The sequence below is a fragment of the Rousettus aegyptiacus genome, unplaced genomic scaffold (genome assembly GCF_014176215.1).
Source record: "Rousettus aegyptiacus isolate mRouAeg1 unplaced genomic scaffold, mRouAeg1.p scaffold_m13_p_13, whole genome shotgun sequence".
Lineage (NCBI taxonomy): Eukaryota > Metazoa > Chordata > Mammalia > Chiroptera > Pteropodidae > Rousettus > Rousettus aegyptiacus.
Genome location: NW_023416288.1, coordinates 52,798,368 through 52,825,097, shown reverse-complemented (window position 1 = coordinate 52,825,097; position 26,730 = coordinate 52,798,368). Strand labels below are relative to the sequence as shown.

Below are 26,730 nucleotides of genomic sequence, written 5' to 3'. Positions count from 1 at the left end.
TGGAAAAGACTATAATGCTGGGAAATGTAGAAAGCAGCAGGAAAGCGGAAGACCAAACATGAGACGGACCGACTCCCCATAAGGAGCCAAAGGCAGAGTCCACGGGAGCTGAGCAGGGCTGCCGAGGACCAGACACTGTGGGCGTCACTCATCCATAGGGCCGCCGGGAGCTGGTACAGACGTAATGGCATGCGATACATAACAGTGTTCGAAGGCGTTTACTTCCCATAAAGAAAAAATTAAACTACTAGATCCTCTATACTTAATAATCATTAACTTTTCATATGACAAGAACAAATGAACTTCTAATAACTTATTAGAAAGCTTTGTTCTACTTTGGACAGAGACATATAAATTAGGGGTTGAATCCCAGCCCAGCTGCTTATCACCCTGAGCAAGTGTGACTTGCTATGTGACCTTGAATGAATCGATGAGTCTCTTAATGTCTCAATTTCCTCATTTGTTAAATGATAATAAGAGCACCTACTTCCCAGGGTAAGAATTAAATGAATCGATTTATGAAGAGATCGCAGGAGAGTGCTGGCATTTAGCAAACGCTTCAAAAATGTTATCTGCCATCGCCACCACTGTCATCACCAAACATTTGAATCGCTATTACCTTCTTACATGAAAATGCAAACAAATTAAGGTTCTTTCAAATTTTTTCTTGGAGTGTTGGACTCACAACCCTTCTCAGCCTTAATCAATGAAAATTGCCAAACGGTAAAGCTTAAATGGGTTCTAAAAAGTAATAACAGCTCAGATTTAATGTTTTTGTCCAAGAAAGTAGGTAACTGTACACACAAAATTACATGGAAATGTTCAGAAGTGTTATTTAAGCTTTTGTAAGCACATAACTTTCAAAGAATTTTGTTTCTCCAACTTTATGAGAAGTCAGAACTTACTACCCTCTAGAACGGCCTTCCTCCTGTTTCTCAAACACGCCAACCCTATTCTGTTCTTAGTGGCTATGAACTTGCTCCCTTGGCCAGCAATGCTCCGCCACCTGGGCTTTAGATGGCTAGTTTCTTATGTTTAGACTGCAATTCGAACGTAACCTCTTCACAGAGGCACTTCCTGACCCCTTCGCCTTTTGATTAGACTTTATCATCATTGGACAGTCTCCTTCGGTTCTTTTGTTTATATTTATGGCCTGTCTTCCCCAAACTGCTCCCATAAACTGTGGGCTTCATGGCAGCAGAGATCATGTCTTAGCTACGACTGCATTCCCAGAGTCAGAAAAAACACCTGGTTAGTATGTAGCAGGCATCCAACTAAATATTTATTACGTAAGTATTTTAATTTTGAACTTCAAAAAAAATTTAAGTTTATCATTCATTAAGTTTTTCAATGAACATGTGCTAAAGCAGGGTTCCCCAGATGCCAGGCTGTGGACCGGTACTGGTCCGTGGCCTGTCAGGAACCAGGCCCCACGACAGAAGTGAGTGGCGGGCCAGTGAGCGAAGCTTCATCTGTGTCTGCAGCCGCTCCCCAGCGCCAGCATCACCGCCTCAGCTCCACCTCAGATCATCAGGCATTAGATTCTCATAGAAGCACTGGCCCCTAGTTCCAAAAAGGCTGGGGACCACTGTGTTAAAGGATGGTCTACATGCTAAATGATTAGGGGTTTGTCTATTCGTTTTACTTGAAAATATCTTTGAGATTCAAAGTCTATCAGAATGCCAAATTTTTGACCTTGAAAAGATGGGAATCTATCACCTTTCAATATCTATATGCTACATTTAGAGCCTGAGGCTTTTAACAAAATTACCATACAAAAAATTTATGAATTAATTTAGGATATTAAGGACACAATACGGAGAAGGAAAATCAGTGCAAAGGGAAAAAAAACAGACAAGCGAAAACGGGGCAGCAGTGCGTCTGCTGAAGCGGTGTTTCAGAGACCGTGAAAAATACTGGTTCCCACTTATATCGCAGAACAGAGCAACAGAGGACTACTTTAATTATAATACATCGATAAAGCAGGAAATTATTTCCAAATAACATATCCCATTTTAGTAAATACAATCACACACACGTGCACACACACAGACAAAGCTATAAGTACTCCAAGGTGCTAACAGGGTTCTTTTTGGATGATGTCATTACAGACATATTAAATTATCATTTTCCCTCAATGTCCTTTTTAATTTTTTTCAATTTATTTAAAAGTTTTTAAAAAGTCCATTCATTTCTCCCACCCACAACTCAAACTGTTCTCTTTATCTACATAGTTATGTGTATGTATGTATGTATATATGTGTGTGTGTGTATATATATTTCACATATAAGAGAAGTCATATAGTATTTGTCTTTTACTATTTGACTTATTTCACTTGGTATATTGCCCTTAAGGTCCATCCATATTGTTGCAAATGGCAAGATTTCATTCTTTTTTATGGCTGAATAATATTCTTTACATGTACACCAAAAAAACTGAAGAGGAAGAAAGGCTCCCAAGCTTTTTATGAGGCCAGCATTATTATCCTGATTCTAAAACCAGACAAAGACATCACAAAAAAAATCATAGGCCAGTATCCCTGATGAACATAGATGCAAAAATCCTCAACAGGGTATGAGCAAAACAAATTCAACATTAAAATGATCATACATTAAATGATTTATTCTGGGAATGCAAGGATGGTTCAATATCTGCAAATCAGTCAATGTGATACACCACATTAACAAAATGAAGGACAGAAATCATATGATCATCTCAATAGATGCAGAAACATAATTGACAACATTCGACATCCATCTATGATAAAAACTTTCAACAAAGTGGGCAGAGATGCAACATACCTCAACATAATAAAGATCATATATGAGCCCACAGCTAACATCATACTCAATGGTAAGAAGCTAAAAAAGATTTTCCTCTAAAGTCAAGAACAAGACAAGGCTGCCCCCTCTGCCTATTTCAACACACTATTGAAAGTCCTTGCCAGAGTAATCAGGCAAGAAAAAGAAAGAAAAGGCATTTAGATTGGAAAGCAAGCAATAAAACTCTCCCTATTTTTAGGTGATATATGTAGAAAACCCTGAAGATGTGATCAGAAAACTGTTACAATAAGTAAATTTAGTTAAGTTGGAGGATAGAAAATCAATACATAAAAATCTGGTATCCTTCTTTTTCCCCCTTTTTTTTTTTTTTTTTTTTTTACTTTGTCTAAAATCTTAAGTTGTGTCTGCAATCTTGATAAAAGTACTGGGTTGGTCAGGTGGCTTGCCTTTTATTTTTCATTTATGTTTTTCTTTTGATTTTATTCTTAAGAAAGAAGTGGAATACTGACTCTGATTAAAGAAATAACCTAGTTATATTAGTCCCTAAATGGAACAAGGAGGATAGCGCTTGGTAAACATCACTCCTGGGACCACGGATGCGCGACCTTCGTGGAACTCTATTAAAGATGTGAAAAAGGTGAAAACTGCATGCTGTCCTTAAGAATAACAATTCTAATAATGGCTACCATTTATCAAGTAATTACAACCTTTCGGTTTTAGATATTACCTCATTTTAAACTCACAGTAACCCAACACTGTTTCTATTTATAAGATGAGGAAATGCACGTCCTCCATTGTAGCCAAGTGGGAGGCACACACACACGTGTGTGCATGCGCACCCCCGCCCACCCTTGGATCTGCAGGAGGAGTGCTGTGCTATTCCCTCAAAGCCTGAAAGGTTTCATCATAAAAATGCTCACTGCCATTGGACTCCTTTTTCAACTTCTTTTTTAAACCATTAACTGCTTTTTAAATAATTATATACAGATGTTCCTCACTAACGTATCCTAACTTAAAACATCCTAACTTGAAAATGCATTTAATGTCCCTAACCTATGACAATTAGAACTTGGCTTGGCCCACCTTAAATGTGCTCAGAACACAACACCCCAAACACCAACACCACAGCACGCTGGGGACTGTCAGCTGTTGGCCCTCGTGACCGTGCCCGACCCAGAGCTGCCGCTCACTGCCACTACCCCGCACCAGGAGAGACTATCGTACAGCACACGGCCAGCTTCGGAAAAGATCAAAATTCAAAACCTAAAGTACGGTTTCCAGTGAATGTGTACCACTTCTGCAGCACTGTAATGTCGAAAACGTCTAAGTTCAACCATCATAAGTCAGGGCCTCTCTGCACTGTTTTCCATTACAAATTCAAATTTTATATGAAGCTACACACCAATGGTGTCTGTGTCCAGAAACCCTACTGAGAGCAGGGCGATGACGACGAAACACTGGTTCAAACCTCACGTAACTGAAAGAGCAAAATGTGCTATGTTAAATGTACAGAACAATTCATTTTGAGAATCTGTTTCCTTTCCATTCTATCTGCTTACCTAGGCAACATAAGGTAACTGGTTAACGAATATACCGAAATGGAAAGCCTAATGGAATTCAGTATATTATTTTGGGTTAATTCCATTTCCAATGGATGTATATTAAAACTTTCAATTCCCTAAAAATTACCTCCCTTCTTTAACAGTCATGTTGCCTACAGTGATATCAGTTTATGAAATAATAAAAATTAACTATAGATTTATTCAAACTAGTTAGAATACATATTTCAACCATTTAAAAACTTACTTGTAATCAAAAGGCAGTCCTCAATTTACCTACTGTAAGTAGAAGAAACAGACCTAAGGAACAGCAGAGGGAGGATTAGGAAGAGTCCCAGTTATTTAAGTCACTGTACCAGGTCAGTAGAGATCGGGAGGCAGCCTGGGGAGGAAGCAAGGGACCCTGCGTTCACCGGTTCCCTGTCCTGGGAACTCCCAAACGTTTCTAATGTACAATTTCACCTGAATAAAGGATTTCGCAGGAAAAGCACTGTGAAAGATTGTTGACTATATACATATATAATTCTATGTGTTTGCATTCGAATCCTCAACATATACGTCAGAAATGAAGCTGAGCAGAGTTTTCCAACCAACGAACTCCTTGGAAGCAAGAAGCCGTATGCTGCCAGGTCTGGATCAGGCTGGAGACACTTCTACTTTAACTCCACATTAAACGCAGTCTCCTACAGTATCAGTCAGTGTCTCTCGGGCTTGTCAAACTGTTAGTCATCGTGAAACAGAAGGATAAAATAAACGACCCTTCCCACTCCTATTCATCAAGCTTGACTAATAAAATGTCATTACTGAATCATCATTATTCTGAACCAAGTGTGATATAGCCATAAAACACAAGATGGAAAGAGTAAAACTGAACAGTTTTTCCTACTCTTGTTAAGGATGACCATTAAACTCCACTTTACACTGACAGTTGTGATGTAGATGGCAACCAAAGTGCATGAAAATAAACTGTCTGTCCCGTCTCTTCCCCTTCTCCGTGCTTGCGTTATTGATAGTAGTCGTAACTCTGCAACCAATAAAGACTGGTAGTGAATATTGTGTGAAAGCAGCAAAGTCAACTTTGACTAATAAACGCAGGTCTTATCAGAGAATGAGAAAATTACTAGCAAACTTAGGTCAGGGGGAAAATAACACATAAATCCCCTGCAAGGCTTCAGATACGAATCTGTGTGTGCTGACTACTGAATTTACCTAATGTGTATTTTTAAACAGATGATTGAAAGAGCGAGTCAGTATGTGTAAATTCATTTTAAATGTCATTAACTGGATGTCCAAATCATTACATTTTCAGTTAGTGTCTATTTAGGAGGAGATATACTGAGTAATTTTAGAGGCAAGGCTGATTGAGCTGACTTTTTAAAACTAAGCACAAAATCAAAACAAATTTAGTCGAAAAAATAGCACACAGAAAAATTAAACTTAAATTGTTTCTGCATATATTATACCATAAATGTGTTCCAGAATTATTTTACATCGCAGATAGCTCATTTCCTTAGAAAATTATTTTGTCTGGATAAATATTTTCTTTCCAAAAATTTCTTCAAAAAATGATTATTTAAAATGATTTCTACAATGTGGTTGTACATTATACAAAATATCAAAAAGCTTTGAAGATTGTTGCCTAAGTAACAGTCTTTTGTGTGGTCCATTATTTCCTACGGAAACAAATAGTGTCGCTTTTCAAACTAGCATCTCTTCGTCCCCACACAAAAATCAATCGTACTTCTTTATAATGATAACAAACATGTAAAAAACTAACACTTGAAACACCATATTACTTACAATCACTTCGAAAAATCAAAATACTTAGGTGCAAACTCAAAAATACATGCAAAGGATCTGCATTGTAAAAATTAAATGCAAATAAAAGAAAGTAAAGAGGATGAAAACAGAAGGCAATTTTTCAGTAATGTCTAGTTTTTAATGTTTAGGTCAATAGTAATATAAATATTACTATTAAAATGCACATCTAACATGACTATTTATTCTCCTCAACAATTATAACAGTAGCTTAAAGCCCGGTGTAACAAATGCCACATCTAAATTGGAGGATTTAGTACTTCATAGGTCTGGAATGGCTAAAACTTTCATTTTTCTTATTCCAAAATGATTCTTTCTCTCAAATAACTTAGTCCGAAACAAATGTAAACCACACGACCAACCAGCAGTCAGCAATCCTTAAAAATCTCAATTATTTTCTTAAAAACAAATTTCAGATATCTAAAAATTTTATGTTTGTCTTCCCTTAATAGCTAAATATCAAAAACTAGATCTAAAAACAAGTGGATCTAAAATTTTTATTATTGCTAAAAAGGTTTGCTTTTTTCCCCAACTACAGGGGTAAGAGTCTTAAAAAACCACAATAGTAAAAGGCTCCTCAGTTATAGAGTTCAAAGGCTAATAATGAGAAAAAGAGGGCTGGTCATAATCAAAGTTACAAAATAAAAATCACAGCCTTCATGAGTGATTGTGAGTTTCACGTTTTACTATAAAGGCAGAACTCTAAACAGAAATAATGAAATCGTATTTTACAAACCTCTAATGGGTCTGGACAGTTCTAATTCACACTACTTTCGGTGGATTTATCTGCAAAATCTCTTATGAGCTTCATGGCTTCTCTGCAGGTTCTGCCCCTGCGTCCCGAGCCAGAACACATGGCTGCAGGGGCAACAACCTCCTCTCATCTTTCCCACCTGGAGACAATGGCAGAGTGCCAGTCCAGTTGGCTTGGCTATATTTCCAGTTTAAAAATAAACTCCGAAGATTACTGACAGACAGTCATGGGTCCATCCCTGAACCAATCACAGTGGCCAGTGGTGACCTGGCTATAGCTCGAGGGGTCCACCGCTGTGGCCAGTGGCTGGGGTATAATGATTGGCAGCTTCTCCTAGAACTAAATGCCTAAAGTAAGGGAGAAGCGATTCCCCTCAGAAGTGGGGGACTGTTGCCAAAAAGAGAACTGGCCAAAAAAAGAGTGCTGAGCCAACAAAAAGAACAGCTCTCCACATCGCTGAGTAATCTCGAGTATGCTTTCGCTGTATGTTAACATTCTGAAATTACGGTGTGTTCTAAAATCGATACAATCACTACTTCATTGGCCTGGTGACAAATGGAACATAGCTGTCACTACGCATGCACAAACTTGGTTTGTTACTCCTGGTGACATATCTCGACCATGAAAATCCTTCAATCAAGGGTTTTCATTTCAATCAATAAGCCACTTGAGAACCATCTAAAATGGAAAATGAATCCTGAGAGCTCACAAAATCGTTTCCATTGACATATTCTGGTAAGATCAAGAAAACGCTATCATTCAAACTTGCATTTCTGATGCTGGCCACTTGAAAAAAAATCTAGGAATCAACAGTGTATTATTGTATTTAAAAATGCTTCATCAGTAATGTTGTTAATGGCACAGAAGATAATACGTTAAAAAGCATGAATATCTTCGTCCACGAAGTGATTTAGAACAACAAAGAGTAAGACAATGAATGTGAAGTTCTATAAAATAAGCGTAACCATTTTCGCCCCGTCCACTTCCCTTTCCAGACGTTGCAGTTTCAATTATGCCCACAGATCCTGTGAGGCTCCTTCTGTGAGGCTTCAGAAGGTGGAGTCTAATTCCCCTCCCCGGGAGTGGGCTTGATCTAGTGACCCCTTGGATGAGTGTTACAGAAGCAATGGTATGTGATTTTGAAACAAGGTCATAAAAGAATCCTCCTCACTCACTCTCAAGAGCCATTCACTCTGGAGTGGCCGGCGGAGCTGCCCTGATGGCCGTGACAGTGAGCCGCTCTGAAGATGGGTTCTCTAGTCCCAGCACGGCTTTTGGATGACAACACCCCCCTTCCCAGCATCTTGAGAGCAACCTGTCGGAGTTCCTAAGCCTATGCTAAATCACTTGAATTCTTCACCCAGAGAAACCATGCAATATAAATGTCTGTGCAATAAATCGTTTAATAAGTATGTTTTTTCTTAATGATACATAAAATAATAATGCATCTGACAACTGAGAAAGTCTTAAGAGTCAATAAAATGCAACAATTAATTTCCACTTATGATCTACTGCGTAGTTGACTGTTTTTTGACTCCATTATGTTTAACATACAACCTAGACTCCTTCTCACTTCTATACCTTCTTTCTTGCTGCCCTTCTGCCCAGAACACACCCTCTGCTTCCCCTTAAAAGCCTTCTTTGACCTCCCTCAGCTGTATTACATACCTCACCTCGTACAGTGTACCATTCCTTATATCCAGAACTACCTGTATCACACACAAGTGTTATCAATCTCTATTTCTTTCCTGAAGTAATAATTGAATAATATGTATGCTACCCATTTCGAATGTGTTACTTTTTCCTCAAATAAACGGGAAATGCACAGATGCAATATAAAAAGGTTTATTAATATTTTAAAAAGACTAGAGGAAAGCTTTTTATAGTTGTCAAATAGCTATTTTTCAAAACATCATCGCAGTGCTTCCCATAACTTCCAGCCAAAGGAGATGTCTGTCGATTTCTTTGGCCCACTCGTCAGCTCCCTCTCTCGTTCCTACTAGTCTCGACTTTTAAAAATACATATGTGCACTTTATATAAATGTCTCAAGGCTTACACGAATGTGTTCATATCATAAAGGCTTTTGTTATTTTTATACTTTCACTTTTTGCTTCTCTCCTTCGCTTTTCTCTTTGCTCACAAATGTCACCCTACACCCTTCCCCTAACTTCCCCTAAATATGTCCGAGGAACATACTGACTTCACTTCTCCATGTTTCTACAGACATAAATTTTTACACATACGCACTAAAATATGCATATGTGCACCTCTTTTAACTTCATTTGATTTACAAAAACAGGCATATATAATTGGAATATGTAATTTTTTTCCTTCTCCTTCAGTAATACCTCTCACTAAAATTCCAAGGCGACTAGCAAAGCTCTAATTCTTTTTTTTTCAAAACAGTATAATATTCTATGACACAGATATACTATAATATATGATACTATTTATTTATGGATAGGCATTTGCTTTGTTTTTCAGTTTTCTGCCTCTACTAAGAATGGTACAATAAATACATATCTGCATATGTGTGCATGTGTGTGTATATATATGTAATATACATTTTTCACATATATATTTCACATAGTTTATATTTTTATAGGACAGAGTCGTAATAGTTAGAACCGCAGAATTGAAGAAACATGTATTTTTATGTTAATAGAGGTTGCCTGACTATTTTCCAAGAAGAAGATATAATAGCTTCCATCTCTGCTCACAATGAGATTATCCCAGCCCCTGTGAGCAATGACTGTTATTTTAATTCTGTCGCTATAGTAGATGTTAAATGATCTCTCACTATGTTAACATGCATTCTCCAACTAGAGTGAATTTGAGCATATTTTCATATGTTTGGGATTAATTTGAGTTAGTTTTTCTCTAAGATGCCTATTTTTATCTTCAGCTAATTTTGGGAGGTTTTTTGGCTTTCAGTTTTCTATACACGAGTTCTCTTTAAAGATAAAACCTTTTATCTATCACATGTTTATACTTATTATTCCAAATCTGTTTTTCTTTCAACACTACTTATATTTTCTGCTATAGAAAATTCACTATTTTTTCATATAGTCAAATATGCTTATCTTTTAAATCTCTGAGTTTCCAATCCGAGTTGAGATGGACTTTTCTAGTCCTACATTCACATATATCTTAATTGTTTTTAAAGAATTTAATTGTTTTTATTTTTTAAATTTAAATGTTTTATACATTTGGAAATATTTCCACATGCAATATAAGTGTCAAATATCATATACAGTCTTTATGAGTAAGAAAAGTGTTATATACATCTTTAATCAGCAGTGTTGGAAATCTGGCTACATTTAAGTTGATTCAAGTATCCTTATTAAATCATTTCTGGAATAGGCAAAAAATGCAAATATATATTGTGTATATATCCATCATACTTATAAATTATTAATTCACTTTCACAAACATAATTAAAAATCTGGCTAAATCAAGCTAGCATATTTTCATTACCTAAAAGTCACAAGGCCAAGTATGACCTATTTTACTAAAATAATCACAAAAATTTAACTGCAATTCAATATATACACACAGAGCACCTATAATGTGAAAGGAATTTTTAGGTTAAATTCAAAGAGCTTTAAGCAAATAATGCCTACCTGTATACACAGCTGTGCCCAAACAGGCCTTCCCATGATACGGTGACCGTTATATAAATCCAATTATTTGGCTCAGAAAAGATGTTAGAAATAGAGTTTTCTGAGGTTATTATGACCTCAGAGTATTCTAACACTCAAAGGAGGCTGATAAGCCCAAGGTATCAAGTTGCTTCTAATATTCTCCATATCACTCTATTTTTCAGTATATTCCTACCTCTGTCCAGAAAGTAGAATTCTTAATCCTGGTGCATTACTTATTCCAACATTTTATAACATTCTAAGTCAACAGGCTGTTTTCTGGATTCTAGGTTTTTCTGCCCTTCCAGATGGCTTCCCAAACTCTGGTGCCAGCCAAAGCCCGATATAAAAAGCCCACTAACAATACAGTATGCAAGAGAGGGCACCAAACTGACCAGCATTAATCAGGATTCCTCAGTTTGATACATAACAGCTGCTCCCTTCCATACTGGCATAAAAAAATAAAGACTTCTAGGTCCTAGCTATATTTTTTCTTTGTGAAACATCACTTTTGATCTCCTTGCAATTTATCACCTGAGATGGCATTTTTGCTTGTGGCACTTTGTCCAGTGTGCGCCCACGGTGATCTCCAGCTCAGCCCCCAGAGTCCCTTTCTGAATCCCAGCAGCGCGCAGTCACCACGCCACGATGCACTACATGAGTACAGGTGGTTATTTCTTTCGCTGGGCCTCATCTCAGTATAGGTTAAAAACTCTCAGGGGCGGGGCCCTTCCTTATACGCCCCCCAGATTCCCTTCAAGCATCATGAAGAACACTGGTAAATCTCAGATGCTAGCTAAGGAAATAGCCACTGACTGAGTTACAATGCACACTACCAGACCCGCAAGCCCATCAAGGGTCTTGACTCATGGCCCCCATAATGCCAGCACCTGCCAGACCCTCGGCTGACGACTCATTCATTTTCTAGTTTAATAAGCATTTTGAACCACCTCTAATTCTCAACTCTGAACAAGAGGCTTAAGGACTTTATGGTGACAGGATCCTAAGAATATTTCCTTTTCAGAAAATGTTTTGTCTGCTTGTTTTAAATCAAGACGATAAATTTCCTGAGAAAGCAGTTTCCTTCATGAAGAATTTAATGTGAACATGAATGCCTGTGACACACTTCCACATAAAGCTTACCTAGTAAAAATATTTCAAATAAGATTGTTCTAATTAAAACAAACTAAAGTTTGTTTTAGTTTGATCCAGGAATTAAAATAAGCATTAAGAACAGTGAAGTACAACAAAAAATGATAACGGGCACTTATGTTCAGCTTTCTTTGTATATCACGTTATAAAAAAATCATCTTTATTATTTTTCTGTTCAAAATGTTTTAATTTGTGCAGCATTACAAAGTTTCTAAACTTTCTAAGGCAGATTTACAAAGAAAATGGTTGCTACAAATGTTAAAGACAATCTAGACCAAAAGGGAGACCGTAATTAAGGAGAAACAACCACTCAAACATCAAGTCCATATGGCAGGAAAGGGGAGAGGAGTGTTCCTAAAAGGAAACCAAGTATAATAGGAAAAAGCCACGTCTCACAGGTGAGAAGGAGATGCTGTCTGAGAAAGGCAAAATGACAGAACATGCAGGCTTAAATCCACCACGGCTATCAGCTCAGAAGCGAATAAATGTGCTAAAAATGACCATCTAAAGCCTGAAGCACTAGTTCTCCAAACTAAACAGAGACGTTCTTGTTAAAAACTGTTAGACAAGTTCTTGAGCCCTACCTCAGACCTGGTGAATCAAAAACGCCGAATCAGGCCATCCAGGTAATTCTGATCCACATTAAATCTGAGAACCACTTCCCCAAACTACATGAATATATCCAGAAATGAGGAGAAAGTGTCTGACAAATTTTTGGTATAAATTAAAGCTTAAAAAATGCGAACATCCTAGTCAAAAAAAAAAAAAATTAAGAGTTTTTAGAGTAACAAAAATTAGAAAATACTAAATTATATCTTAATGTCTATTATTTTTTATAGTCCTCATACCATACAATTAACACTTAAAAAACATTAAATGGTTTTAGACTATTCATGGAGTTGTGTAACCAAAATCACAGTCAATATTATGATATTTCATCACTCTAAAAAGAAACCCAGTACCTTTCAGTAACTCTCCCTTAACTCTCCAGCCTGCAGCCCTAAGCACTGACTAATGTATTTTCTGTATCTGTGGATTTCCCTATTGTGGACATTTTATGCAAACGGAATCACAAAATCTGAGGTCTTTTGTATTTCTGAGGTTCACCCACGTTGATGATGATCAGTGCATTACCCCTCCGCATGGCTGAACATGCCACGTTTTATTCTTCTACTAATGGCCATCAGAGCTGTTTCCGCATTTTGGCTATTATGAATGACGCTGCTATGAACATCTGTGCATAAGTTTCAAGGGGACATCGTTTTCACCTCTCTTGGTAACATACCTAGGAGTGGAATTGCCAGGTCAAATGCTAACTCCACATTTAACCATTTAATGAACCAAAAGAATGTCTTCTTGAAGTGACTGCCCCATTTTACATTCCTACCAGCAGCCTATTTGAGTTTTAATTTCACATCCTCAGCAACACTTATCTTACTTTTTGATTCTGGCCACGTAGATGGATGTAAAGTGATGTCTCTGTGTTTTGATTTGCATTTCCCTGATGACTAATGACATGAAGCATCTTTTCAGGTGCATGTTGGCCATTTGTAATAACTTCCCTGGAATACTGTCTATTCAGATATGTTGCTTCCGGGTGGTGGTAGTATGTCATGTCTCTGTAGCATGAACTTTATCTTTCCCAATCTAGTACAACTTTGAACAGTTTTAATTGGGTCATTTATATTCTTGAGTTTTAAGAGTTCTTTATAAGTTCTATTTACAAGTCATCAGATATACGATTAGCAAATATTTCTTCCCAATCTATGGGTTGTCTTTTCAATTTCTTGTTAGGGACCTTTAAAGCAAAATGTTTACAATTTTTGTTAACTGTCTCCTGAAAAAATATCAATTCAATAATCATATCAATTATAATGCTAATTATAATTAAGAGATGATATTAACATATGGAAAACTTTCGGTTTATACTGTGGGAGTTGTACTAGATTGGGAAAGATAAAGTTCATGCTACAGAGACAAGACACACTACCGCCACCCGGGAGCAACATATCTGAACTGTCAAACAGGATTTGGAATAAGTTTTTTAAACATAAAAAGCAATGGTTCTGTGACAACTCTGCCACCACCTAGAATACTAACTTATCACTTGCACTGCATGAAAGGCAATCAGAAATACGAAGAACGTGAAATGAATAGTACGTCGGCTTTCTACTTTTAATTTCTTTAAAATGTTGTATACTCCACAAGGACAATGTTCCTTCAAACACAAAATGCAGGTCTCCAATGTTACTGGGGACTCAAGAAGGCAGCATAATGATGTTCTGTGAAAAAAGAAAACCAGTTTGGGATATCTTGGAAATCCAGAAGAAGAACAGAAACCGAGTGGGTTTATGTGCTGACAAAACAAACTGGGGGTCAGGACATCAGACGCGTTCTCCTCTCAGGGAGAACACAGGACGTGAAATAATAGGAAAGAAACTGGCGCAGACAGAGGGGCAGACTGGCAGGCTGACAGACGGACAGAAAGGAAGGCAAGCGGACAGGCCGTCGGGAAGAAACGCAGGCAGAGGGGCAAGTAGCAGATTCTCCTCAACACACCCTCTAACGGTCCAAAGCACGCAAGGCGCTACACTAAGCGCTGACGTGGGAGAGAGAAGCAAGGCCCTGCCCCTCAGGAAGTCCACAGTCCCCTTGTGAAGACAACACACAAGAGAGTCAGGATGGTAAAGAAACTCTGACTAGAAATGCCCAGAAGCCTAAGGCACTTCATTGGTACTTGATCCCATAGGCAATGGTGACGCCTTCAAAGCTACTGAATAGGAAAAAATAAAAACCTAAATAAATGAATCTAAAGATGGCGTACAGGAGAGACACGGAGAGAAAATTGACGGAGGCAGGCAGATAAATCCGAGAACTGCAACTGCCCAGGAGAGAATCAGTGCCTGGAAGAGATTAGATGGGATAGGAAAGAGACATGGATGAGAATCAGTAAAGAAAAACTGACAATAGCTGATAATACATCTCTGTAAGGTTGAGAAAAAAAAGAGTGGGGGGTTAAGAATGGCTTCAGGGAAAGAGCCTTAGTGAAGGACAAAGGACGTAAGTCCACAGGAGTTCCGATTTTAAGAGAAAGAGGAGGTAGTTTCAAACTTGCTGAGTAAGGGACATATACAGAAATATCCAATAGAGAGCATATTTTATGCCAAGAATAATAAAGCTGCCATCCATTTAGCAATTTGAAAGCAAATCTTAATCCAATGTGGAAAGTTAACAGCTAAAACAATTCTATTAAATTTAGTCCCCTATGAAAAAATTCCATACTGTTTAATTAAAATGATTTATTGCCTTTCTCCAAGTATAGTTATAAAGCGAAATTGGGGAGCAAAAAAAAAGAGGTGATACACATTTTAAAAGCATTACTTTATATGTTGCCTGTAGATTGGAAGCAGATAAAAACTGAAGGGAGAAATAAATGCAGCCTCCATTTCTGACATTAATGCGGCCACTTAACACCCTGATTCCTTCTCATGATCACTCTCGCTATACTAATGAATTAAAGTCTCATGAAAAATCCTCTCACTTTATTTGCTACTATATAATGCTTATCTCCAAAAGCTCAAAGGAACATTAGTTCATTCATCCTTATTGAATCTGTTCAGGAAATATCCTATTTTCTTGAGAAAATAAGAAATTAAAAACATTTTTGAAATTGGAAAATGCTCTCTAGCTCATCCAGATGTGGAAGTTTGATTTTGTTGTTTTGACACATTAAGAAATATTTGTATGTCTCCCTTTCCAATACTGGTTATCTATTAAAGATTTATTGTCTAGATATTCATGAGCAAAAATATTTTTTCCATTTTTTAAAATTTTCTTTGGTAGGATTAACATAATAATCATTAGTTAATTTAAGAAAGTTTCCAGTAGCTTCTTTAAAAATTAAAAGTACCTCTGTCACCTATTATGTCATCTATGGCACCAAAATAAACTCTTAATCACTCCAAACAACAAGCTCAGTAAATAAAAATGGGCAAGAAAGCATGGAAATTTGAAAAAACTAACCAGAATAATGACTAATTTCATAAATTAATAAAAAACAAAAGCACATCTGATTATCAATGTTATAAGCCATTGAATGTTAGCAGCAAATGTTTCTTCTCACTTTTATCTACAGTACCAAAGCTGAAAATATGCTATTTGGAAAGGTCAAATGAAATAAAGACAGTGTCCAATTAGTCAATCAAGGATAATACTCTGTTAGTCTAATACACCAAACATCAATCAGATACCATCTTAATTAAGGCTATCTTGATATATCTAAGGAAAAAAAAAAAGTCTTGGTAACAACAGAAAGTTCAGCAATATTCTTCTATATACATTTTTAAGTTCATTCAATTTTACCTTTTTAATTCCATAGCTGTAAATAAATTATCTCTGTAACTTTCCCTCACTTATTTTGCTGACATATATACTATCAATTTACCTTAATATAAGCTACAGAACTATGCTGGTAGCATTCATTAAACAGAAAGAAGTTTAATTAACTACCAACAATTTTTACTTTCACTTGAAATTGTCACTATCCATGTACCATAATAATTTTCTTTTAATTTTGATTCAAAATTGAATAAAAAGCAGGTGAATTATCATTAGTTCCATATTTAAAGATAAAAAGGAAAGAAAGAGTAGACACTATCAACAAATAGTATGATAACATAAAATTGTTAAAGAGAGAAACAAAATGCTCATCAGCATGCAAAGGTAAATTTTACATTAACTCTAAAGTTAAAATGCTAACAAAGTTGTTGTCTATACTATACTGAAATACATTCATTAAGCACTTCTAGTTTGTTCTAAAAAAGTACTTGACAAGTATCAAAAGTCTTCATATAAAATAATTAGGAGATATTTCTGGCATTATAAATACTATATGGTAAATATAATTGAAACCCACCTGAATAGTAAAAGATCTCCCAGTACCAAAATCAACACTCAAAATATAAAGTCTCATTAGTGTAGAGATAGAATAAACCGAGAATGGACGAAATCTACACCAAGTTGTTTTCATGCTAATTGGGAGTTTGACAATTATTATTAATAACTTCTAATGAGGGATTAGCAGAAAAATCTTATAGCTTGCTGAAAATATAGTTACTCAAAACTCACAACTAAACATTTTTTACAAGGAATACAGGTATTACATAGCTCAACCTTCCTTCCAGAAACTTAAATGCCAATTGTGCTTAATAAAGAATAAAATCTAAACATTCATACCACAACTTCAAGTTTTGTTAAACTGAATGAATGGTAAGAGAAAGAACTCCAAATCTGCTTAGCTACGGTAATTCACTGTTGCGTGCTTATGGAGCGTTAACAGATGCCACAGATACGGATTAGCGGACCTGTCTGAAATGTCCACGAAGACATTTGGTCCAATCAAAAACATCCATGATTGTATCTGGTCCACGCCAATGGTTCTGTCAAAAACGTCCACTCTTAGAAAACATCCCTGGATCAGAAAGCCCAGAACAATTATTTATACTTTTGGTCTACAGAATTAGTATATAAGAAATATTATCATGTTTTATTGACCCGATAATTGTGTTGTGGTTGTATTGCCAACAATAACCCTTCTTGCTGCAGCAGCCAAGCCAGTAATGGCACATGTCAAGGACCAAATTTCAAGGACCTTTTGGCATGGGCCAAATGCCTCCACAGACGTTTTGGACAGAACCAAATGTCCTGCAAGGCAGACATGATATAAAAATCATTTTCTACAAGTAGAAGCTCCAAACCATTTCCAAACTGCATTTAACCACACTTTTGTAGAGTAATACATACACGGAGTTCATTGTTGTTAAATGTAAAAAGATTATTTTCTATTTACAGAAAGAAAAGTTTACATATTCTATTTATTTTTCTCCTGTGGATGAAAGAAGTGTTTCTATAAGGCCCAGAAAGCAGATATACCGATTGGTTTTTATACCCTGAGAAGATAAACAATTCACATCTCTAACTATAATTTTGTTATCACTGGGGAAAAAGATACTAATTTTAGACTAATTTGTAACATTAACATGTTTTATTTTTTACTTTTTTATGTAAGTCAGGATATAAAAATGTACAAATGAAATGAAAACTATTATGGAGTCTCTTCTAAAAATGTCCCATAAAAACCAGCAACAGTGTTCCATTTGAAATATTATGACAATATTCCTATCTCCTTTCCAATAATGAGATGGTATTTTATTGAACCAGCAGGAATTTTAAAATACAGTACTTCAGATGCCAATTGAATGTTATGACTAAAAGCTTATTTTCTCAAGGACATCTTTGATTTAGTCATAATTTAGATTAATAAAATTTTAAAATAAGGAAAAATAAAATAGTCCTGCCTACATAATCGAGGCAAAAGAGAATATGGTTAATCTAAGCATATGCGCATGGCTAAACCAGACGGATAAATGAGAACAATTAAATAAATCTACTGGGTTAAATACACAGTTGTTTAAGTTGGCATCTTTATATATTTGTGGAAAACCTTAATTTTGCTTTTTCTGTGCACTTACATCCATACTCCTACAAATCTTTTCTCCTCTCTCCAAGATGATAAGCCCAGCCTATTTCCAGTCAGTACAGAGGTAATGCCCCTTTTGGTCCGTCCACAAAGTTCTGCATGCTTCTGAATATGAATACACAATGCTATGAATGAGTAACTGCCAGTGATACCCCAGGGAAATGACTGAAATTATGAAATGCATCATTATAACCAAGATGTATAAAGTCATCATAAAACAAAAAGACTGGCTTCGGTCTGTAACCAGTGGTAAGTTATATATTCAATAAACATTTGTCTAATGAATTATCCAGAGGCTGGGAACAATAAGTGCATTGTAAACACAGTGTTTACCAATTTATTTGTTTAACATAACCAAAATTTGCTGAGAATTGAAAATAATTCAATGCGCCTTATTTATCCTCTATGGTGTCCTCTTGTGAACTCAGGAGAACATCCCAAAGATATATCATACTGCTGAGCAAGTTAAAATACTTCGGTGTTCTTAAAGGGAATGACAGAATATAGGAAGGGAGGGTGCATTTTTTTGACACTTCGATCTTTAGTGTAAGATTACAGAACAATTCTATTTGAATGGCAGAAAGATAATTTCAAAAATATATATTCTGGATGATTCTTTTCTATTAACTTCTATTACTTTGCAAAGTGTTTTACACATAGGATAGATGAATTTCAACTTCAGAATGAAAGAATTTAAAATATTTTTATATATTAGTTTATTTATTTGGCGAGGCAACCCTTGGTTAACCTCACAGATTGCAAGGACTCTGTCAGCTTACAATTCTTTATTTTTTATTTTTTTTTATGCCTACAGCACCTGGTCTTCCTAGGTGGTCTTCCATCTAAGTACTAACCAGGCTCGACCCTGCTTAGCTTCTGAGATCAGATGGGAGCGGGCTTGTTCAGGGTGGCATGGTCATAGACTAAAATATTTTATAATGCTAAATTCTTACAGTCATTCATTTATGACTTATTGGGGAGAAGACATCATTTTTTCCCCTTTTTCACTATTTAAGTTGCATAGGGAAGAAGGAAGAGAGGAAGGGTGGGTGAGTGTGAGGGAGGGAGGTTGGTACCTTTTAGAAGATAGGTTTGGACAGTATATCTTGGCTGATTTCACTAACCCACTTCATTTGCCATCCTTAGAATCTAGTGAACATTTTTTCCCAGCAAAGCTAAATCACTGAGTCCTCTAAAGTGTGTGTGTATATGTGTGTATGTGTGTATTTGTATTAACACGGCAAAAGTTGAGATATTTTTCTATAAAGGTATTCAAAAGAAAGTAACATATCTTAAACACTTTTATTAACAAATAACATGGCTGTTCCCAAATCAGAAACACAAAATTTTAAAAACAAACTAAATAATAGTATGCATGGGAACAACTTTTCTCTTTCTTTCTATACACATTTAAGTTTTTTTTTTTTTTTTTTTTTTTTTTTTAAGAAGCTACTGCCCTCTCCTCCATCTAAAACACCCTCCTTTCCCTGGTGGTCCTACTTAGAACCAACATACAGTTTCAATAAGAGCCCAATGGTGGGATCTGCAATTCCTTGTTTATCACACTATGAATCAGTCTAATGCAAGACGGCTGGTCACTGTACTGCAAACAGGCCATGTCCTACTCAGAAAAGAAAAAAAATCCCTTTAAGGTTGCTGTTAGTGCGAAATGACCTACAGAATACCCAGACTGAAGTTTATAATGGTCCCAAAGCAATTCTTTCTAACAGGAGTTTTAGAAGAACAAATTCTTCTCATCTTTATGAAGGGCAAGAGATCAATGATAACTGAGTATCTAAATTTGTGCTTTAATCTATTTTGTCTATACTTTTTTCTGTGTCCATTTAAGGTATCCAAAATTGATTTCCCAAGCTCTGATTACATCCATCAAATTAATATCTAATATATAGATTATTCCCACCATTTTTCTGAAGTCAGTGAAATACCTTCTGTAAACAAAGGGGGACCAATATCAGTCTCAGGCTACAGCACTGAATCCCAGTCAAGTTCATTGCCTACCAGTAACTGATTGGAGCTATGACGCAGTAAGGGATGATCAAGACTGCCTATAGGAATACCTGGAGCCAGACTTACAAATGAAAAGGACCTTTGAGATCAGTGCTCTTCTATAGAGAACAGAGAGCTGAACAATTCGCCACTGGCCAAAAAGCCTTGTATAAAACTATACTAGTTTGCTAGGACTTAACATAGCAAAATACCACAGACTGGGCGACAAACAACAGAAATTTATTTTCTCACAGTTCTGGAGAGCAGAAGTTCAAGAGAAAGGTGTCAGCAGGGCTGGTTCCTGAGGCCTCTCCCCTAGCCTTGCAGATGGCCACCTTCTCCCTGTCCTTCTGGCTGTCCTCACGTGGCCTTTTCTCCGTGAGCATCATCCCTGGTGTCTCTTCTTCTAAGGACACCACTTGTATTTCTGTAGGACCCCACCTTGTAACCCCATTCAACTAACTTACCTCTCTAAAGGCACTATCTCCAAGTATTATCGCTTTGGGTTTAGGGCTTTGGCATGTGATTTGAGGTGAAAACAGTTCAGCCATAACAATAACACACTTTTATTTGCAGGGAATATTATGATATTTATTTACAATGGGACTGTGTACGGCAGATACCACGTCGTAAGCGCTTCGAGAACAGGGCCGGCGTCTTTCTCACGGATATCTCAGTTCTTTTATGCTGCTTGATATAGACAATGCTCAAAAAAATACAGATGAAAAAAGGAAATAAAATAATGATTTTTTTTGTTTTTTTTTTTTTGCCTCTCAGTAAACACATTAGAATATGTAATGTTATGAAACTTGGTATTTAAAAGTGACTTCTCTGTTTTAGATGATCACATGCAATAGCTCATATAAAGTATCATGGAATTAAAGGATAGTGGAAAATTTATAAATGCATTTCAAAAATAAAGTACTCGAAATTTTGGTGACAATTTCCTAAATGCCTTACGATGCTGATTACTGAAACAAAACACAAAGCAACGCAGCACAAAGGCATAAGAGTGGGTCATGGGAAGAAAGGAACAGCAACACGGAGGTCCCCACTATCCGACGATGTTTGTGTTATAACGCTCAAAATAGTATGAGCTCTAATTCAACAGAAATGCGCCATCACCTTGGGGATGGGAGTAGCAGGCATTAGAGCAAACATGGTATGTTTTGTTCTGTGCCACTGATGTATTAAGATGCCTCAAATATTTAAATAATCTTTTTATCATCACTAAACTTTTCTGTATGACTGGGATAGATCTTGTCTGCCAGCCTTATTTACAGGGACCACAACTTAAACATAATGTTTTGTTTAATGGACCTGAACCAAGTATGCAAATTGCTCATCAGATCTTTGGCTCAACGTTCACTCAAATGTGTTCAAAGTGTAAGTTTTGTGAAACACTAAGCACAGAAAATGACGCAAATAGTGTCAATTTGGTAGTTCAATAAACTGTGATAAGCCTAACGAACACAAGATTCTTAAGTCTAACGACTAAGCTACTCACTACTAGAACAGATGGCTCCCAGATTGTCCCAGCTAAAATTCAGATATCCTAAAACCCAGCATTTTCCAAGCTAATGTATCTGTTAGGACTTTGCCAAGATGCATCTAAATGACAAAAATGTACATGATATCCTACCTATCCAGGCAGTCATAACCAGCAAATTCTTAAAAGCTAAATTCATGATAACTAGGTAGCAAAGGGGCCTCACAAGGGGGGGGGGGTGGCTGTCTCCCATCCACGGCGAGGCTGCCCTGAGATGCAGCAAGCAATCGACACTGTTTAGTCCTCCTTCGGTTCCCCACAGCTCCTCTCTGACTAGCTTGGACCAGCGTTTTTCCCTGTGATTTCCACGGCCCCTCAATGGTGCCCCATCTGGCTTGTTCCAAACATGGCCAGAAAATGCTGGGCGCAGACGGAACGCGGACCAGAGTCCCTCTCGGCCACACGAGTGTCCCAGGCAGGCAGCACCGACGGCAAGCACACCCTCCTCCTCTGCCTCCCAGGGCACCTTCTTCCCAAGAAACCCGAGGCAGCTACTACCTTAAACGAAAAGCTCGGAGGCTAGTACTCCAAAAGACGCTCAAGCTATTTTTTAATCTACACTCGCACACAGATAGTAACCAGCGGAATATTCTTTAACTCATCTGTATTCCATTAATTACCATAACCCCAAAAATAAACATCCAGATTAGCCTTGAAAAGACCCATTGCAAGGCAGAAATGACTGTGCAATATGGAATGAAAACTTCATACACACAGACACACAAACACTGACCCAGCACGTAACGGTCTGGGGTTTACACTTCACGGCTGGGCCAGGGCGGGAAAAAGACCCAACGTCTCCACATTCTCCAGGGCACGGCACGCTCTGCCTGGTGGGAGAAACTGAGGGCGAGCGGAGTCACCTCTCCAAAGCCCCCCGTTCAGAAGTCCCTCAGACTGAGTAGCTGGACGATGTGGAGAAAAGCCACCACGGGGGAACCGTTGGTTCTCATTAACAACGCCCTGCAAGGAGCTGCCGATCGTGACCTCGTCCACGTCTCAGACGAGGCCCTAACACTAAGACCCGAGGACCTGAACCGGGAGAATGAGACCACGGCCTTCCGAAGGCTGGACGCCGACAGCTACGAGAAAAGAGACACGAAATGCTGAAGTCACCTCCAGGTGACTAGGTGACTGACCCGGAGACAATGTTTTCCTTCTGTTTCCTAGGTTTACGCGGTTGTCCACCAGATGGCCAGTGTAGAGGTAGAATCCTTTGGGTTTTGCTTTGGGTTTCTTTTGTTACGTTTACTTTGTTTCACTAAAAAGACCACACCACAAAACCCTGGGCTCTGGAGCAAGGACAGCGATTAATAATATGCTTACTATACTCTTCTAATTAACCACACATCAGGCTAACCTCATTGAGGCTTAACATCAAGCAAAAAAAAAAAAAAAAAAAAAGTGTGTGTGTAAATTAAACATGAAACAAACGTAAGTGAATGAATGTATATATGTACATGTATATGTATGTACACACACGCACGCACACGTGGTCATACTAACTTGAAAGCCATTTTCTGGCTACATTAAAAACTGATATACCAGTTAGGACACAGATCTAAATGACATAAAGAACCAAGTAAAACAGTCAGTTAAAATGTCTATACTAGCTGCCATAAAGCATACAAAGTCACATGGCTGGCAATCACCATTTTACGGACATTTTCCTATGTAGTAGTAGCATTTTGTCTACTACCTGATAGTCAGAAGTACATGTAAAAGTCATTTCAAGGAAAACAGTGAAAAAAATACAAAGATAAAACAAATAATGAAGGGAATATAGTTAACGAGGACCAACACTTTTTCATTAAACTGTAATGTTCTAAATTTTTACAACGCATACATATTTCTATAATTAAAGATGGAAATCTAAGGGAAAACTAAAGCATTGTCAAAAAGCATTTTTATGTTCTCAAAAATAAGGTTAATCAACAATTCTCACAAAGATTATTTTTAAAAAAGGAGCTTCACAAGTATTGCAATAAAATACGACAAATCTCTTTAGTCACAACTGTTAGAAAAGCATTGCTTAATTGTATAATTTTATATCCTTCCGTGTAATACAGGCTTACCATAATACCACAATGAACAAAGAGGATATATTCTAATAACACATCTGTTAGCACATCGACTGTCAAAGTTATAAAACCATAGAGTTGAAAAAGAAATACATTCCTACGTATGAGTATGAGGAAATAAGGACTGACTAATAAAAGTATCAGTTCTGATTGGTTGTACCAAGAAATAACACAAGCATCTGAGAGTCACAGGGCGAAGGAAAAACAAAATGAGCGATGGAGTTCAGGTTCAGCAAAGATAGAAAAGGGACCCAACTGAGGCTGAGGACCAGAGACAAATCTAGGAGAGAGGGACAGAGAGCGAGCACCAGCGCACAAGCCCTGCTGGCTGCTGGTTCGCATCGGGGCAAGAGGACCCTCCGGGATCCAGAAAGCATTAAAGCAGACACTGACCTTAGGCAGCTGCCAAGATGACCTACAACAGCGACCTCCGGGCCAGTGTCACAGGAACTAAACGAACAACGTCTTCAGCTAGGCACTTTGCATTTGTTTTCAAGAAGCTTATCCTTGAGAAGACAGAAGGTGACATTTACGAGTAACAGGAACACTGCAGAAACACTGGGGAAGAAATCTATTACTACTGGGGCAAGCTAAGGAAGTCTTCCTTCACAAAAGGTGACACTTGACTTGGACCTTAATGAGTGAGCGAAAGTTTGCAAGATGACTAGGTGACGCTCTGTTTCGGAGGTAGCGAAGTGGAGGGGGACATGAACAAATGGAAGACCTAGTATAATGACCATTAAATACATAGAAAGGGGTAGTAGTGGGAGATGAGGCCAGAGACAACACTATATTAGAAACAGACTCTTAAAACACACACACATACACCCCAGGACTAGCCATTCCAGAATCAGCGTTAGGAATGACCCTAAGGTGATTTCAAAGTTTCCAAAGCTATTATCAAAACACAGGTTTCCCTTGAAATTCCTCTAGCAGGGATAATGTATGCAAACAGATATAATAGGATTAAAATATTGATCAATGCCGAGCATTCTAAAGGATACCAATTAACTCGACCGATATACACACAAAAATGGCAGATATTTGATGTATCTTATTTTAATGAGAATAAACAACACTGGATCCCAGAAGCAAAGTAATGAAGCCCCACAGAACTGAGAAGTGGGAGTAGAAAAAAGAAAAAAAAACTTTACACAATAATTTGTTAAGTTTGGTTAAGCTTAACAGCAAATAATCAGGTAAAAAGAGACTTACAGAGACCTGGGTACGTAGTTTCTGAAGGAAAAGGAGCAGTACAACAAAACTACTATTGAAGCAAGTGCTTTATCGCAGATTTCTCCTTTATTTAAAACTAAAATCTGGTAGCAACACTGATCACTAGCACACGACCAGTGTATTTAGAGGAGCAAGTCACAAATCTATTAAAAAAAAACTCGTATTCAAGTAAGGTGTTTTTGTTTAAAGACGGAAAAACATACAGACACGAGCTAAGTAGATTCGATTAATCAAATACTACAATAAATTCAGCTATTAAGAAGCAGGAATAGAGCAAGTTCACTCTAGGGACTTGAGGCTCGAAGAGCCTCTCACGCCTCCACGAGGAACAGGCTGCCCCGGGCTCCCCTCTCAATTCCGGCCGTAACTGAGAGCCCGCAATTACGTCCCCGACTTCTCACCCAATGCCTGACACGGAAGGGCACCAGCAGGTATCAGCCAATTACGAACGGAGCAGAAGGGAAAGCGGATGTCATAAAACCAAAGGCCGGCGCATACTTCAATTCACGGAATGCCACATGTGCTTCTCTTTAACCTCTAAGGCCTGCTGGATTGGTCAAATATTTTATGCCGTAAGCCTTATCCAAAACAAACCGGAGTATGTTGCCTATGGCCTGATGTGATCACAAGTTGGTTACCAGAGAACTGGAAAAGAAATCAAAGTAATTCCTTACTGGAGGGGAAAAAAGTGTCACCCTGTAGATAAACACCTGACATTAACATACTACGGTGACTGATTCATGATCTAGTTAACACACTCGCCACTGTTACTTGGGTCATATGGAAAGGCTATGAACTTATGTTAAAAATGAGGACACACTTTAAGAAGTTAGCTCCTAGAAACCTGAAATATGGTCAGTCTACGTAACCTTATCCCAGGTAAATGAATGTCTGCTAGGATGCCTATTTCTGTTTTCACTTTTAGGTACCTCAGTGAGCTCTCCTACTGTCTTTGACGACCCTGGAAAACCTGGTATCCCCACATTGAGAAAAACTGTCTTATAACAAGAAATAAGCAGAGCTATTCAAATGCAAACATTATTTTTTTTATTCATCACATCGTATTTCAGGGTAAGAAATATTTACAGGAAGAGAAAGCTTAACCAAAAAAAAAAAAAGGTTAAGAAATCTAAGGGCAATATCCACTCACAAATGTCAATAATCTGATAGTCACAGAAAAGTCAGACACCAACTATACTTCTACCTACGTACTTATTTTATATATCTATATTTAATCGAGTATACAAAATGCTGGAACAGGTAGGGATATATGTGACCAAGAAAATCATTGAAACTTCATGAAGAATTAAAGGGAAAATACATTTTAAAACTTCTATTATTTTAACCTCCCTTGAATCCCTTCTTTAGTCATTTAAATTTCAGAACATGTCAATTAAATATTGCAGAAAGAAACTAAAAAATGAACCATCGAAGTAGTCTTGCCCTGAAACGAACCTCAGAAAATACCTACTCAACAGAAGCCTTTGTCATGGGTTCAAGTTAAATGATCAATTATATATATGAAACTTATACTACACAGCAGCCTTTAAATATTTCTCCATTTCGTTTAACAGCCCAGCTTTCACCCCGTTTTCTGCTCTTCACAATCT

General features: G+C 37.4%; 1 protein-coding gene and 1 pseudogene across 5 annotated transcripts in view; both read right to left on the bottom strand.

Moving 5' to 3' along the window:
- Window positions 1-26,730, bottom strand: part of TPK1 (thiamin pyrophosphokinase 1) — a 234,657-nt gene that overhangs the window by 165,602 nt on the left and 42,325 nt on the right. The window lies entirely within an intron of this gene.
- Window positions 19,053-19,171, bottom strand: LOC118610994 (annotated as a pseudogene).